Consider the following 15,157-nt stretch of genomic DNA (forward strand, 5'->3'; position numbering starts at 1 on the left):
ATATTTCACGTCGTTTAGCGGTAATTCGATGGAAGGCGGAGAGGTTCGCAGCCCCTTCGCATCCGCACCAGAGCTCACCGTTTGGTGGCACAGAGGGGGCGTTTAACGATTTTGGAAATTGTCCGTCCCTCCGCGGCACCGCTCAGATCCGCACCGCAACGTCGCCGTCCGCCCGCAGCGAGGAGGTATGGGGGGGGGGGTGTCCGTGCTTTTCCCCGCGCCGACGCGCGTCCTTTGCCTTGCAGAAGCTGCTCCCTAGCCCCCCCGGCCCTACGGTTCTCTATGCTTGGACGTCGTTTTCTCTCCAAGCTGTCCCTTCCCCCTCGTGCTTCTCCCCCCCCCCCCCCGTGTTATAATCCTCGAGCAACCCGCCACCCCCCCGCCCCTCTTTTGAAGGTTCGCTCACCCCCATTTCTCTCAGCCAATCCTCGTCATTCTTATCTAACGGTCGTCAACCGTTACACCCCGCCCCCCTCCTTTTGAAGGTTCGCTCACCCCCATTTCTCTCAGCCAATCCTCGTCATTCTTCTCTAACGGTCGTCAACCGTTACACCACCCCCCTCCTTTTGAAGGTTCGCTCACCCCCTTTCTCTCAGCCAATCCTCGTCATTCTTCTCTAACGGTCGTCAACCGTTACACCCCCCCCCCCTCCTTTTGAAGGTTCGCTCACCCCCATTTCTCTCAGCCAATCCTCGTCATTCTTATCTAACGGTCGTCAACCGCTACACCCCCCCCACCCGTCTCACCCTAGTTTTTCCCGCCTCTTACATTTGAATTTCTCAACCGATTGGGTTGAATTCTCCAGCTCTGATGCGAATTCTCTTTAAAGCCTACCCTGGACCAGTCGGAGGCCTTTGAACAAACTTCCTGACCGCCCATTTGTATGCGTACCGTGTCGGGTAAGTGGTCTTGTTTGCAGTGTATACACACACACGCGCGTGCGTGTGTACACACACACACACGTGTACACAGACACACGTGTACACAGACACACGTGTACACAGACACACGAGTAAACAACAACAACAACCGCCATTCGCCACTAAGTGGCGGTGACGTCACCACGACTCTTGTGCCAGGCCATGTGCACCTTGAGGCCACGTGAAGTGTCGAACGCCCGCTGGCAGGTCACGGGGCAGACCCAGGTGCCACGGGTCGACTGAGATGACTGAGATGACTTGCTGATGCAAGCACACACGTGTACACACACATACGCGTGTACACACACACACACGTGTACACACACACACGCGTGTACACCAAAGACGAAGATCCCCATAAATATCGTGCGATTTATCGCTTTATACCGCCGGTAACATGGCAACTCTGAAGTCTACAGGTAAAGTCTACAGGTAAGGTCTACAGGTAAAGTCTACAGGTAAAATTTACATGTAGAATCTACAGCTAAAGTCTACAGGTAGAGTCTACAGGTAAAGTCTAGAGGTAAAGTCTATAGGTAGAGTCGGCAGATAAAGTCTACAGGTAGAGTCTACATGTAGAATCTACAAGTAAAGTCTACAGGTAAAGTCTACAGGTAATGTCTACAGGTGTCTACAGGTAAAGTCTACAGGTTATGTCTACAGGTAAAGTCTACCAGGTAGAACCTACAGGTAGAGTCTACAGGTAAAGTCTACAGATAATGTCTACAGGTCAAGTCTACCAGGTAGAATCTACAGGAAATGTCTACAGGTAGAATCTACAGGTAAAGTCTACAGGTAGAATCTACAGGTAAAGTCTACCAGGTAAATACTGCAGGTAAAGTCTATGGGTAAAGTCTACAGGTAGTCTACAGGTAAAGTCTACGGGTAAAGTCTACGGGTAAAATCTACGGGTAAAGTTAACAGGTAGAGCCTACAGGTAAAGTCTACGGGTAAAGTCTACAGGTAGAGCCTACAGGTAAAGTCTACAGGTAAAGTCTACCAGGTAGAGTCTACAGGTAAAGTCTACGAGGTAAAGTCTACAGGTAGAGTCTACAGGTAAAGTCTACATGTAGAATCTACAGGTAAAGACTACAGGTAAAGTCTACAGTAAAGTCTACGGGTAAAGTCTATAGGTAGAGCTTACAGGTAAAGTCTACAGGTAAAGTCTACAGGTAAAGTCTACAGTAAAGTCTACAGGTAAAGCCTGCAGGTAAAGTCTACAGGTAAAGTCTACGAGGTAGAATCTACCAGGTAAAATCTACATGTAGAGTCTATAGGTAGAGTCTACCAGGTAGAACCTACAGGTAAAGTCTACAGGTAAAGTCTACAGGTCAAGTCTACCAGGTAGAATCTACAGGTAAAGTCTGCAGGTAAAGTCTATAGGTAAAGTCTGCAGGTAGAATCTACAGGTAAAGACCACAGGTAAAGTCTACAGTAAAGTCTACAGGTAAAGCCTGCAGGTAAAGTCTACAGGTAAAGTCTACGAGGTAGAATCTACCAGGTAAAATCTACATGTAGAGTCTACCAGGTAGAATCTACAGGTAAAGTCTACAGGTAAAGTCTACAGGTCAAGTCTACCAGGTAGAATCTACAGGTAAAGTCTGCAGGTAAAGTCTACAGGTAAAGTCTGCAGGTAGAATCTACAGGTAAAGTCCGCAGGTAAAGTCTACAGGTAAAGTCTGCAGGTAGAGTCTACAGGTAAAGTCTACAAGTAGAATCTACTGGTAAAGTCTGCAGGTAAAGTCTACAGGTAAAATCTGCAGGTAGAGTCTACAGATAAAATCTACAGGTAAAGTCTACAGTAAAGTCTATAGGTAAAGTCTACAGGTAAAGTCTACCAGGTAGAATCTACAGGTAGAATCTACAGGTAAAGTCTACAGGTAGAGTCTACAGGTAGAGTCTACAGGTAAAGTCTACGAGGTAAAAGCCTACAGGTAAAGTCTACAGATAGAATCTACCAGGTAAAGTCTACAGGTAGAATCTACAGGTAGAATGTACAGGTAAAGTCAACAGGTAGATCTACGAGGTAAAGTCTACAGGTAAAGTCTACCGGTAAAGTCTACAGGTAAAGTCTACAGGTAAAGTCTACAGGTAGCATCTACATGTAGAGTCTACATGTAAAGTCTACAGGTAAAGTCTACAGGTAAAGTCTACCAGGTAGCATCTACAGGTAAAGTCTACATGTAGAATCTACAGGAAAAGTCTACATGTAAAGTCTACCGGTAAAGTCTACGGGTAAAGTCTACAGGTAAAGTCTACAGGTAAAGTCTACGAGGTAGAATCTACAGGTGATGTCTACAGGTAAAGTCTGCAGGTAGAATCTAGAGGTAAAGTCCACAGGTAAAGTCTACAGGTAAAGTCTGCAGGTAGAGTCTACAGGAAGAATCTACAGGTAACGTCTGCAGGTAAAGTCTACAGGTAAAGTTTACAGGTAAAGTCTATGGGTAAAGTCTACAGGTAAAGTCTACCAGGTAGCATCTACAGGTAAAGTCTACATGTAGATTCTACAGGTAAAGTCTACGAGGTAGAATCTACAGGTAAAGTCTACAGGTAAAGTCCATAGGTAAAGTCTACAGGTAAAGTCTGCAGGTAGAGTTTACAGGTAAAGTCTACAGGAATAATCTACAGGTAAAGTCTGCAGGTAAAGTCTACCAGGTAGAATCTACAGGAAGAATTTACAGGTAATGTCTACAGGTAGAGTCTACAGGTAAAGTCTACAGGTAGAGTCTACAGGTAGAGTCTACAGGTAAAGTCTACGAGGTAAAAGTCTACAGGTAAAGTCTACAGGTAAAGTCTACAGGTAGAATCTACCAGGTAAAGTCTACAGGTAGAATCTACAGGTAGAATGTACAGGTAAAGTCTACAGGTAGATCTAGGAGGTAAAGTCTACAGGTAAAGTCTACAGGTAGAGTCTACAAGTAAAGTCTACAGGTAAAGTCTAAAGGTAGAGTCTACCAGGTAGAATCTACTGGTAAAGTCTACAGGTAAAGTCTACAGGTAAAGTCTACAGGTAGCGTCTACATGTAGAGTCTACATGTAAAGTCTACAGGTAAAGTCTACAGGTAAAGTCTACCAGGTAGCATCTACAGGTAAAGTCTACATGTAGAATCTACAGGAAAAGTCTACATGTAAAGTCTACGGGTAAAGTCTACGGGTAAAGTCTACAGGTAAAGTCTACAGGTAAAGTCTACGAGGTAGAATCTACAGGTGAAGTCTACAGGTAAAGTCTGCAGGTAGAATCTAGTGGTAAAGTCCACAGGTAAAGTCTACAGGTAAATTCTACAGGTAAAGTCTACGGGTAAAGTCTACAGGTGTCTACCAGGTAGAATCTACAGGTAGAATCTAAAGGTAATGTCTACAGGTAGAATCTACTGGTAAAGTCTACAGGTAGAGTTTACATGTAGAGTCTACATGTAAAGTCTACAGGTAAAGTCTACCAGGTAGCATCTACAGGTAAAGTCTACATGTAGAATCTACAGGTAAAGTCTACCGGTAAAGTCTACGGGTAAAGTCTACAGGTAAAGTCTACAGGTAAAGTCTACGAGGTAGAATCTACAGGTAAAGTCTACAGGTAAAGTCTACAGATAAAGTCTGCAGGTAGAGTTTACAGGTAAAGTCTACAGGAAGAATCTATAGGTAATGTCTACAGGTAGATTCTACAGGTAAAGTCTACAGGGAAAGTCTACAAGGTAAAGTCTACAGGTAAAGTCTACAGGTAGAGTCTACAGGTAAAGTCTACAGGTAAAGTCTACGAGGTAAAGTCTACAGGTAAAGTCTACAGGTAGAATCTACCAGGTAATGTCTACAGGTAGAATCTACAGGTAGAATCTACAGGTAAAGTCTACAGGTAGAGTATACATGTAGAGTCTACATGTAAAGTCTACAGGTAAAGCCAATGGGTAAAGCCTACAGATAAAGTCTACAGGTAAAGTCTACGAGGTAGAATCTACAGGTAAAGTATACAGGTAAAGTCTACAGGTAAAGTCTACCTGGTAGCATCTACAGGTAAAGTCTACATGTAGAATCTACAGGAAAAGTCTACATGTACAGTCTACAGGTAAAGTCTATGGGTAAAGCCTACAGGTAAAATCTACAGGTAAAGTCTACGAGGTAGAATCTACAGGTAAAGTCTACAGGTAAAGTCTGCAGGTAGAATCTACAGGTAAAGTCCACAGGTAAAGTTTATGAGGTACAGTCTACATGTAGAGTCTACAGGTAAAGTCTATGGGTAAAATCTACAGGTAATGTCTACATGTAGAGTCTACAGGTAAAGTCTACAGGTAAAGTCTACCAGGTAAAGTCTACGAGGTAAAGTCTACAGGTAAAGTCTACAGGTAATGTCTACATGTAAACTCTACAGGTAAAGTCTACAGGTAGAATCTACAGGTAAAGTCTACATGTAGAATGTACAAGTAAAGTCTACATGTAGATTCTACAGATAAAGTCAACGAGGTAAAGTCTACAGGTAATGTCTACAGGTAAAGTCTACGGGTAAAGTCTACAGGTAATGTCTACATGTAGAGTCTACAGGTAAAGTATACGGGTAAAGTCTACAGGTAGAATCTACGGGTAAAGTCTACCAGGTAAAGTCTACCAGGTAAAGTCTACGAGGTAAAGTCTACAGGTAGAGTCTACAGGTAAAGTCTACGAGGTAAAGTCTACATGTAAAGTCTACAGGTAAAGTCTACAGGTAAAGTCTTCCAGGTAGCATCTACAGGTAAAGTTTACATGTAGAATCTACAGGAAAAGTCTACATGTAAAGTCTACGAGGTAAAGTCTACAGGTAGAATCAACAGGTAAAGTCTACAGGTAGAATCTACAGATAAAGTCTACAGGTGGATCTACGAGGTAAAATCTACAGGTAATGTCTACAGGTAAAATCTACAGGTAAAATCTACAGGTAAAGTCTACATGTAGATTCTAAAGGTAAAATCTACGAGGTAAAGTCTACAGGTAATGTCTACAGGTAAAGTCTACGGGTAAAGTCTACAGGTAATGTCTACGAGGTAGAATCTACAGGTAAAGTCTACAGGTAAAGTCTACAGGTAAAGTCTACCAGGTAAAGTCTACGAGGTAAAGTCTACAGGTAAAGTCTACAGGTAATGTCTACATGTAAACTCTACAGGTAAAGTCTACAGGTAGAATCTACAGGTAAAGTCTACATGTAGAATGTACAAGTAAAGTCTACATGTAGATTCTACAGATAAAGTCTACGAGGTAAAGTCTACAGCTAATGTCTACAGGTAAAGTCTACGGGTAAAGTCTACAGGTAATGTCTACATGTTGAGTCTACAGGTAAAGTATACGGGTAAAGTCTACAGGTAGAACCTACGGGTAAAGTCTACCAGGTAAAGTCTACCAGGTAAAGTCTACGAGGTAAAGTCTACAGGTAGAGTCTACAGGTAAAGTCTACGAGGTAAAGTCTACAGGTAAAGTCTACAGGTAAAGTCTACAGGTAAAGTCTACAGGTAAAGTCTTCCAGGTAGCATCTACAGGTAAAGTTTACATGTAGAATCTACAGGAAAAGTCTACATGTAAAGTCTACGAGGTAAAGTCTACAGGTAGAATCAACAGGTAAAGTCTACAGGTAGAATCTACAGATAAAGTCTACAGGTGGATCTACGAGGTAAAATCTACAGGTAATGTCTACAGGTAGAATCTACAGGTAAAATCTACAGGTAAAGTCTACATGTAGATTCTAAAGGTAAAATCTACGAGGTAAAGTCTACAGGTAATGTCTACAGGTAAAGTCTACGGGTAAAGTCTACAGGTAATGTCTACATGTAGAGTCTACAGGTAAAGTCTACGGGTAAAGTCTACAGGTAGAGTCTACAGGTAGAGTCTACAGGTAAAGTCTACCAGGTAAAGTCTACTGGTAAAGTCTACAGGTAAAGTCTACAGGTAAAGTCTACAGGTAGAGCCTACAGGTAAAGTCTTCCAGGTAGCATCTACAGGTAAAGTTTACATGTAGAATCTACAGGAAAAGTCTACATGTAAAGTCTACGAGGTAAAGTATACAGGTAGAATCTACAGGTAAAATCTACAGTTAGAATGTACAGATAAAGTCTACAGGTAATGTCTACAGGTAGAATCTACTGGTAGAATCTACTGGTAAAGTCTACATGTAGACTCTACAGGTAGAGTCTACAGGTAGAGTCTACAGGTAAAGTCTACAGGTAGAATCTACAGGTAAAGTCTACATGTAGATTCTACAGGTAAAGTCTACGAGGTAAAGTCTACAGGTAATGTCTACAGGTAAAGTCTACGGGTAAAGTCTACAGGTAATATCTACATGTACAGTCTACAGGTAAAGTCTATGGGTAAAGTCTACAGGTAGAGTCTACAGGTAAAGTCTACCAGGTAAAGTCTACCAGGTAAAGTCTACGAGGTAAAGTCTACAGGTAGAGTCTACAGGTAGAGTCTACAGTTAAAGTCTACCAGGTAAAGTCTACTGGTAAAGTCTACAGGTAAAGTCTACAGGTAAAGTCTACAGGTAGAGCCTACAGGTAAAGTCTTCCAGATAGCATCTACAGGTAAAGTTTACATGTAGAATCTACAGGAAAAGTCTACATGTAAAGTCTACGAAGTAAAGTCTACAGGTAGAATCTACAGATAAAGTCTACAGGTAATGTCTACAGGTAGAATCTACAGGTAGAATCTACTGGTAAAGTCGACAGGTAGAATCTACAGGTAGAGTCTACAGGTAAAGTCTACAGGTAGAGTCTACAGGTAAAGTCTACAGGTAAAGTCTACAGGTAGAATCTACAGGTAAAGTCTACATGTAGAGTCTACAGGTAAAGTCTACGAGGTAAAGTCTACAGGTAATGTCTACAGGTAAAGTCTACGGGTCAAGTCTACAGGTAGAGTCTGCAGGTAAAGTCTACAGGTAAAGTCTACCAGGTAAAGTCTACCAGGTAAAGTCTACGAGGTAAAGTCTACAGGTAAAGTCTACAGGTAATGTCTACGGGTAAAGTCTACAGGTAATGTCTACATGTAGAGTCTACAGGTAAAGTCTACAGGTAGAATCTACAGGTAAAGTCTACAGGTAAAGTCTACATGTAGAATCTACAGGTAAAGTCTACAGGTAATGTCTACAGGTAAAGTCTACGGGTAAAGTCTACAGGTAAAGTCTACATGTAGAGTCTACAGGTAAAGTATATGGGTAAAGTCTACGGGTAAAGTCTACAGGTAGAGTCTACAGGTAGAGTCTACAGGTAAAGTCTACCAGGTAAAGTCTACCAGGTAAAGTCTACGAGGTAGAGTCTACAGGTAATGTCTACGGGTAAAGTCTACAGGTAAAGTCTACAGGTAGAGTCTCGTAGTCTACGATACAGGCTGGATGATCACACGTCGATTGATCGTTGGAAGTTGAGGATTCATTTGACACGATTCATATTGTTGTTGTTGCCTCACCTTTAGCACTGGTTCAAGCAGAGCCTGCTGCTGCTGCTGCTGCTGATGAGACACTGCACGTGGAAACCGGTCCAAAGTTTTGCTCGTCTTGAAACAACGCAGCTGCTTAGATGAGTGTCACGTCGTTGGATGCGTCTTACAATCCGGTCTGCGAGTCCGGGTTTGTACAACTCTTATTTGGGTGTGTCTTACAATCCGGTAGGGTGTGTCTTACAATCTGGTAGGGTGTCTTATAATCCGGTGGGGTGTCTTACAATCCGGTAGGGTGTCTTACAATCCGGTAGGGTGTCTTACAATCTGGTAGGGTGTGTCTTACAATCTGGTAGGGTGTCTTATAATCTGGTAGGGTGTGTCTTACAATCTGGTAGGGTGTGTCTTATAATCTGGTAGGGTGTCTTATAATCTGGTAGGGTGTGTCTTACAATCTGGTAGGGTGTGTCTTACAATCTGGTAGGGTGTGTCTTATAATCTGGTAGGGTGTGTCTTACAATCCAGTAGGGTGTGTCTTACAATCCGGTAGGGTGTGTCATACAATCTGGTAGGGTGTGTCTTACAATCCGGTAGGGTGTGTCTTATAATCTGGTAGGGTGTGTCTTACAATCCGGTAGGGTGTGTCTTACAATCTGGTAGGGTGTGTCTTACAATCTGGTATGGGTGTGTCTTACAATCCGGTATGGGTGGGTGTGCCTGTGTGCGAGTGTCTAGAGAATCAGCAGAAGTTTATTAACACGTGGTGGGTGGGGGGTGTGGGCGCGGGGCGGCGGGGGCGGGAGAGAAGTGTTCACGTGGGTGTGCGTCTCACTTTCCCCTGCGTCTCATAATCCGGACGAATGCGGCTGTGCACGTAACGCTGTTAAGACACCACCACCATCACCACCACCACCACCCACACAATCTCATTTCGCACAAAAGACAAAGCTTCGCCCCCGGTATAGCCTCAATAGGCATGTCGGGGGCAAGTGCTGTTAGTAGCGAGGAGCAGCAGCGGCGGCGGCGGCGGCGGCGGCTACGAAGGCCGGCACACCGCGGTACACGCAGAGGGGTAGCGGGCGCTGTGGCCGCTAGGCCGCCTTTGTCTCCCTGGCGGCGATGCTTCCTACGCACCGCTCCACCGGGTCACCCGTTTGGGGCCGAGTCGACCTAGGGGAGAGCCGCCGCGCACCACTGGGCCACCGGCACGCCGCACGCATCCACACGTACACAGACAACGCAGCAAACGACGACGACGACGATGACGATGACGACGATGACGACGATGACGATGACGACGATGGGACATTTGCATGACATGCGACTGCTTTGTCCACATCTGGGCGAGGAGTTGCGCGATGAGGTGGGGGGCGAGGGGAGGAGGGGCGAGGGGGGGGTGCTGCTAGGCGTGGCTACTGCGGGCTTGGCCCTCCCACTCTGCAGGTAGACGGGCCAGGAGGCGATGTTGAACGCGAGCAAAGAGAGCGGGAACAGGGCCCGTGAGTAGCGGTCCACTCCCTCCACCTCCTCCAGCACCTCCTCCCTCCCTCCTCTCCACCCCCCCCTCGCCCCCACACCCCCACACCCCACTCTACAGGTAGACAGACCAGTAAACTACGTTGAAGAAGAGGAACGAGAGCGGGAAGAGAGCCCGCGCGTAGTGGTCCACGCGTTTCGCCTCCGACGGGATGATCGGCTTGGCTGGGGGCGGCTTCTTGGGGGCGCCCCCGGCGGCGGCGTTGCCGCCGGCCCCCGCGCCGGCGGGGCCCAGGGCGCCCCCCACGGGCTTGCCGTAGCAGTCGTAGTTGGTGAGGTCGAAGTCCCGCGGGAGGCTGCCCACGATGCTGAAGTCGTGGGCGCGGAGGTCGGAGCGCGACGGGAAGGCGCGGCGGGCGGCGGCCTGGAGAAGGTTGGGGTGGGGGGGAGGTGGGGGGGGGGTGTGGGGGGGAGGTGGGGGGAAGGGGGAGGAGAGGAGAGTGAGTGGGACGTCATCTCAGAGTGAGCCATCTGAGTCGTGGGCACGGAGGTCGGACTGTGACGTTGAAGCCGGCAGTGGGCGGTGGACTGGAAGGGGGTGGGGGGGGAGGAGAGGGGAGTATGGGGGGAGGGGGGAGGTGGGGGGCGGAGTTGGGGGGGGAGGTGTGGGCGGATGTAGAAACAGCTGACAAATGTTCCACCTCTTCCTCAATCTCCTCCTCCTCTTCCAGTACCACCACCTCCACTCTCTGGCTCCCTCACCCCATTAACCCCCCTCCGTTGACCCCTCCCCCTCATTGATCCGCCCCCACCATTGACCCCTCCCCCACCATTGACCTCTACCCTTCTTTGACCTCCCCCTTCATTGACCCCTCCCCCTCATTGACCCCACCGCCTCCATTGACCCCCTCCCCCCCCTATGAATGCCGCACGAAAGGCGAGTGCAGTACCCCTGGATTGGTCAAACTGGGGTTGTGGCTGGCTTGATTTTGTTTTTTTTTTAAAACAGGGGATAGGCCCAGTGGGTGTGTGAGTGCACGCCAGCATACGGAGGAATCGCACTCCTCGGCCTCGCAGGTGGCAGAGTGCTGGAGTGGCGGCTCCTACTACGCCGGGGGGCGGTTCGAGCCTCCGATTCAGGACGAGCGTGACGGGGATCCCCGTCACGGTCGTGGAACAACGGAGCAGATCTCGTGCCCTCTCGCGGACGCACGAGGTGTCCCTGCCTCCGCTTCGTAGGCTTCGGAGAGGGCGCGCGTGTTCCATCCCGCGGTGTCTACGAAGGGAGGCGTCGGCGGTGGGATCGCGTAACGTAGCCCGGCCCACCTCCGTGTGCTACCGAGAGCGTCGATTCATTCGCCCGCGGGCCGCTCGGCTCCGCCGATGGGGTTGCATCTCGCCTTCGCTCGCCGTGCGCGATGTGGACGGGATATCGAGGCGCGCCCGAGGTACGCGGGAGGAGAGTAACCCGGTGCGGGAGGTCCACGTGAGGTGGCGTCGCTGCTGTGCACAGACGGCGTTGTCCCCCTTCGCCTCGTAGGGCTGCGACCTCCGGCGAGTTCGCCTGAACGCAGTGCCGGATGAAGCTAGCGCGGGGCCCGTATAGCGTACGTTGTTACAACGGGGCCCCTAAATTTAAAAAAAAATTTAAAAATAAAAAAAAAACACGTAAATATCAGAACAGAAATGTTTAACTTGCAGAGTAAAGCAATTGTATTCTTGGGTCTTTCGGTAAAGTCACGAAGAAAATAACGAAAAATGACGAGAAGAAGGCACTTTGCAAGCCCACTGGCTATCAACAAAGATTCGTTCACGAAGCCACCCATATATATAGGGACACAGACAATTTCAACAGAGAAGATGGGTACAAACTGAGCGATCATTGGAAGGAGCTACTACATATGTAGTAGCTACTACATATGTAGTAGCTACTACATATGTAGCTACTACATATGTAGCAGCTACTACATATGTAGCAGCTACTACATATGTAGCAGCTACTACATATGTAGCAGCTACTACATATGTAGCAGCTACTACATATGTAGCAGCTACTACATATGTAGCAGCTACTACATATGTAGCAGCTACTACATATGTAGCAGCTACTACATATGTAGCAGCTACTACATACACTAGTGTACACTAGTGTAGTGTATAGTGTAGTGTATAGTGTCGTGTATAGTGTAGTGTAGTGTATAGTGTAGTGTATAGTGTAGTGTGTAGTGGTGTATAGTGTAGTGTATAGTTCAGTGTAAAGTGTAGTGCAGTACACAGTGTAGTGTATAGTGTAGTGTATAGTGCAGTGTGTAGTGTATACTGTAGTGTGTAGTGGTGTATAGTGTAGTGTATACTGTAGTGTGTAGTGGTGTATAGTGTAGTGTAGAGTGTAGTGTGTAGTGGTGTATAGTGTAGTGTATAGTGTAGTGTATAGTGTAGTGTAGTGTGTAGTGTAGTGTATAGTGTATTGTAGAGTGTAGTGTGCAGTGTAGTGTATGGTGTAGTGTATAGTGTAGTGTATAGTGTAGTGTATAGTGTAGTGCAGTGTGTAGTGTAGAGTGTAGTGTACAGTGTAGTGTACAGTGTAGTGTGCAGTGCAGTGTACAGTGTAGTGTATAGTGTAGTGTATAGTGTAGTGTACAGTGTAGCGTGTAGTGTAGTGTATAGTGTAGTGTACAGTGTAGTGTATAGTGTAGTGTGTAGTATATAGTGTAGTGTGTAGTGGTGTACAGTGCAGTGTACAGTATGGTGTACAGTGTAGTGTGTAGTGTATCGTGTAGTGTATAGTGCAGTGTATGGTGTGGTGTATAGTGTAGTGTACAGTGTAGTGTGCAGTGTAGTGTACAGTGTAGTGTATCGTGTAGTGTACAGTGTAGTGTGTGAAGTGGTGTATAGTGTAGTGTATAGTGTAGTGTACAGTGTAGTGTACAGTGTGGTGTGCAGTGTAATGTGCAGTGTAGTGTACAGTGTAGTGTGTGGTGTACAGTGTAGTGGTGTGCAGTGTAGTGTACAGTGTAGTGTGCAGTGTAGTGTATGGTGTAGTGTACAGTGTAGTGTGCGGTGTAGTGTACAGGGTAGTGTGCGGTGTATTGTGTAGTGTACAGTGTAGTGGTGTGCAGTGTAGTGTACAGTGTAGTGTGTAGTGTAGTTTACAGTGTAGTGTGCAGTGTAGTGTGCAGTGTAGTGTACAGTGTAGTGTACAGTGTAGTGTACAGTGTAGTGTACAGTGTAGTGTATATGCCACTGCTCCCTCTGACCCGAGCGGAGTTCCCGTCGGCTGTGGGGGTCCCGTTGGCCGGACCTCCCCGCAGCCTCCGCGTGGACACCGACCAAACCCGCTCCTCCGTGGCCCCGCTGGGCCCCCCGCAAATCGCGGGGGGCCCCGGTGGTCCCGTGGCACCGCCCGGGGGGGCGGGCGCCGACGAGCTGGGGGGGGGGGCGCCCCCCCCTCCTCCCCCTCCGTGTGTGGGCCGAGGGCCCAGCGCCTCCATCTGTTCCTTCTTGATCTTGGCCAGCCGCTCCTTGCGGATCTTCTCGGCGGCCACGCGCTTGGGGCTGTTCACAAACACCTGGGGTGACGGGGGACATTGTGGTGGTGATGGTCACGTGATGGTGGTGATGGTCACGTGATGCTGGTGATGGTCACGTGATGGTGGTGATGGCGCTTGGGGCTGTTCACAAACACCTGGGGTGACGGGGGACATTGCGGTGGTGATGGTCACGTGATGCTGGTGATGGTGACGTGATGCTGGTGATGGTCACGTGATGCTGGTGATGGTCACGTGATGCTGGTGATGGCCACGTGATGCTGGTGATGGTCACGTGATGGTCACGTGATGCTGGTGATGGTCACGTGATGCTGGTGATGGTCACGTGATGCTGGTGATGGTCACGTGATGGTGGTGATGGCGCTTGGGGCTGTTCACAAACACCTGGGGTGATGGGGGACATTGCGGTGGTGATGGTCACGTGATGCTGGTGATGGTCACGTGATGGTGGTGGTGATGGTCACGTGATGCTGGTGATGGTGGCGGTGATGGTCACGTGATGCTGGTGATGGTCACGTGATGCTGGTGATGGTCACGTGATGCTGGTGATGGTCACGTGATGCTGGTGATGGCCACGTTATGCTGGTGATGGTCACGTGATGGTCACGTGATGCTGGTGATGGTCACGTGATGCTGGTGATGGTCACGTGATGGTGGTGATGGCGCTTGGGGCTGTTCACAAACACCTGGGGTGATGGGGGACATTGCGGTGGTGATGGTCACGTGATGCTGGTGATGGTCACGTGATGGTGGTGGTGATGGTCACGTGATGCTGGTGATGGTGGCGGTGATGGTCACGTGATGCTGGTGATGGTCACGTGATGCTGGTGATGGTCACGTGATGGTCACGTGATGCTGGTGATGGTCACGTGATGCTGATGATGGTCACGTGATGGTGGTGATGGTGATGGTGGTGATGGCGCTTGGGGCTGTTCACAAACACCTGGGGTGATGGGGGACATTGCGGTGGTGATGGTCACGTGATGCTGGTGATGGTCACGTGATGCTGGTGATGGTCACGTGATGCTGGTGATGGTCACGTGATGCTGGTGGTGGTCACGTGATGCTGGTGATGGTCACGTGATGGTGGTGATGGTCACGTGATGCTGGTGATGGTCACGTGATGGTGGTGATGGGGATTGTGGTGAAGGGGATTGTGGTGATGGCGATGCTGGTGATGCTGGTGATGGTGGTGGTAATGGTGGTGGTGATGGTGGTGGTGATGGTGGTGATGATGGTGGTGGTGGTGGTAATGGTGGTGGTGATGGTGGTGGTGATGGTGGTGATGGTGGTGGTGATGCTGATGGCGGACGCGGTGGTGATGGTCACGCTGATGACGAGGTGAGTGACGAGGTGAGTGACGAGGTGAGTGAGTGACGGGGTGAGTGACGAGGTGAGTGAGTGACGAGGTGAGTGACGAGGTGAGTGAGTGACGAGGTGAGTGACGAGGTGAGTGAGTGACGAGATGAGTGACGAGGTGAGTGAGTGACGAGATGAGTGACGAGGTGAGTGACGAGGTGAGTGAGTGACGAGGTGAGTGAGTGACGAGGTGAGTGACGAGGTGAGTGAGTGACGAGATGAGTGACGAGGTGAGTGACGAGGTGAGTGAGTGACGAGGTGAGTGACGAGGTGAGTGAGTGCCGAGGTGAGTGAGTGACGAGGTGAGTGACGAGGTGAGTGAGTGACGAGGTGAGGGATGAGGTGAGTGAGTGACAAGGTGAGTGACGAGGTGAGTGAGTGACGAGATGAGTGACGAGGTGAGTGAGTGACGAGGTGAGTGAGTGACGAGATGAGTGACGAGGTGAGTGACGAGGTGAGTGAGTGACGAGG

At 48.4% G+C, this 15,157-nt stretch overlaps 1 pseudogene; it reads right to left on the minus strand.

Moving 5' to 3' along the window:
• Nucleotides 1–1,282: 1,282 nt before the first annotated feature.
• The window catches only part of LOC116937586 (glycine receptor subunit beta-like), a 39,924-nt pseudogene continuing 26,049 nt past the window's right edge, over nt 1,283–15,157 (minus strand).

Source organism: Petromyzon marinus (genome assembly GCF_048934315.1).
Source record: "Petromyzon marinus isolate PM22_M1 ecotype Great Lakes invasive population chromosome 76 unlocalized genomic scaffold, UKy_Petmar_22M1.pri1.0 chr76_unloc.1, whole genome shotgun sequence".
Lineage (NCBI taxonomy): Eukaryota > Metazoa > Chordata > Hyperoartia > Petromyzontiformes > Petromyzontidae > Petromyzon > Petromyzon marinus.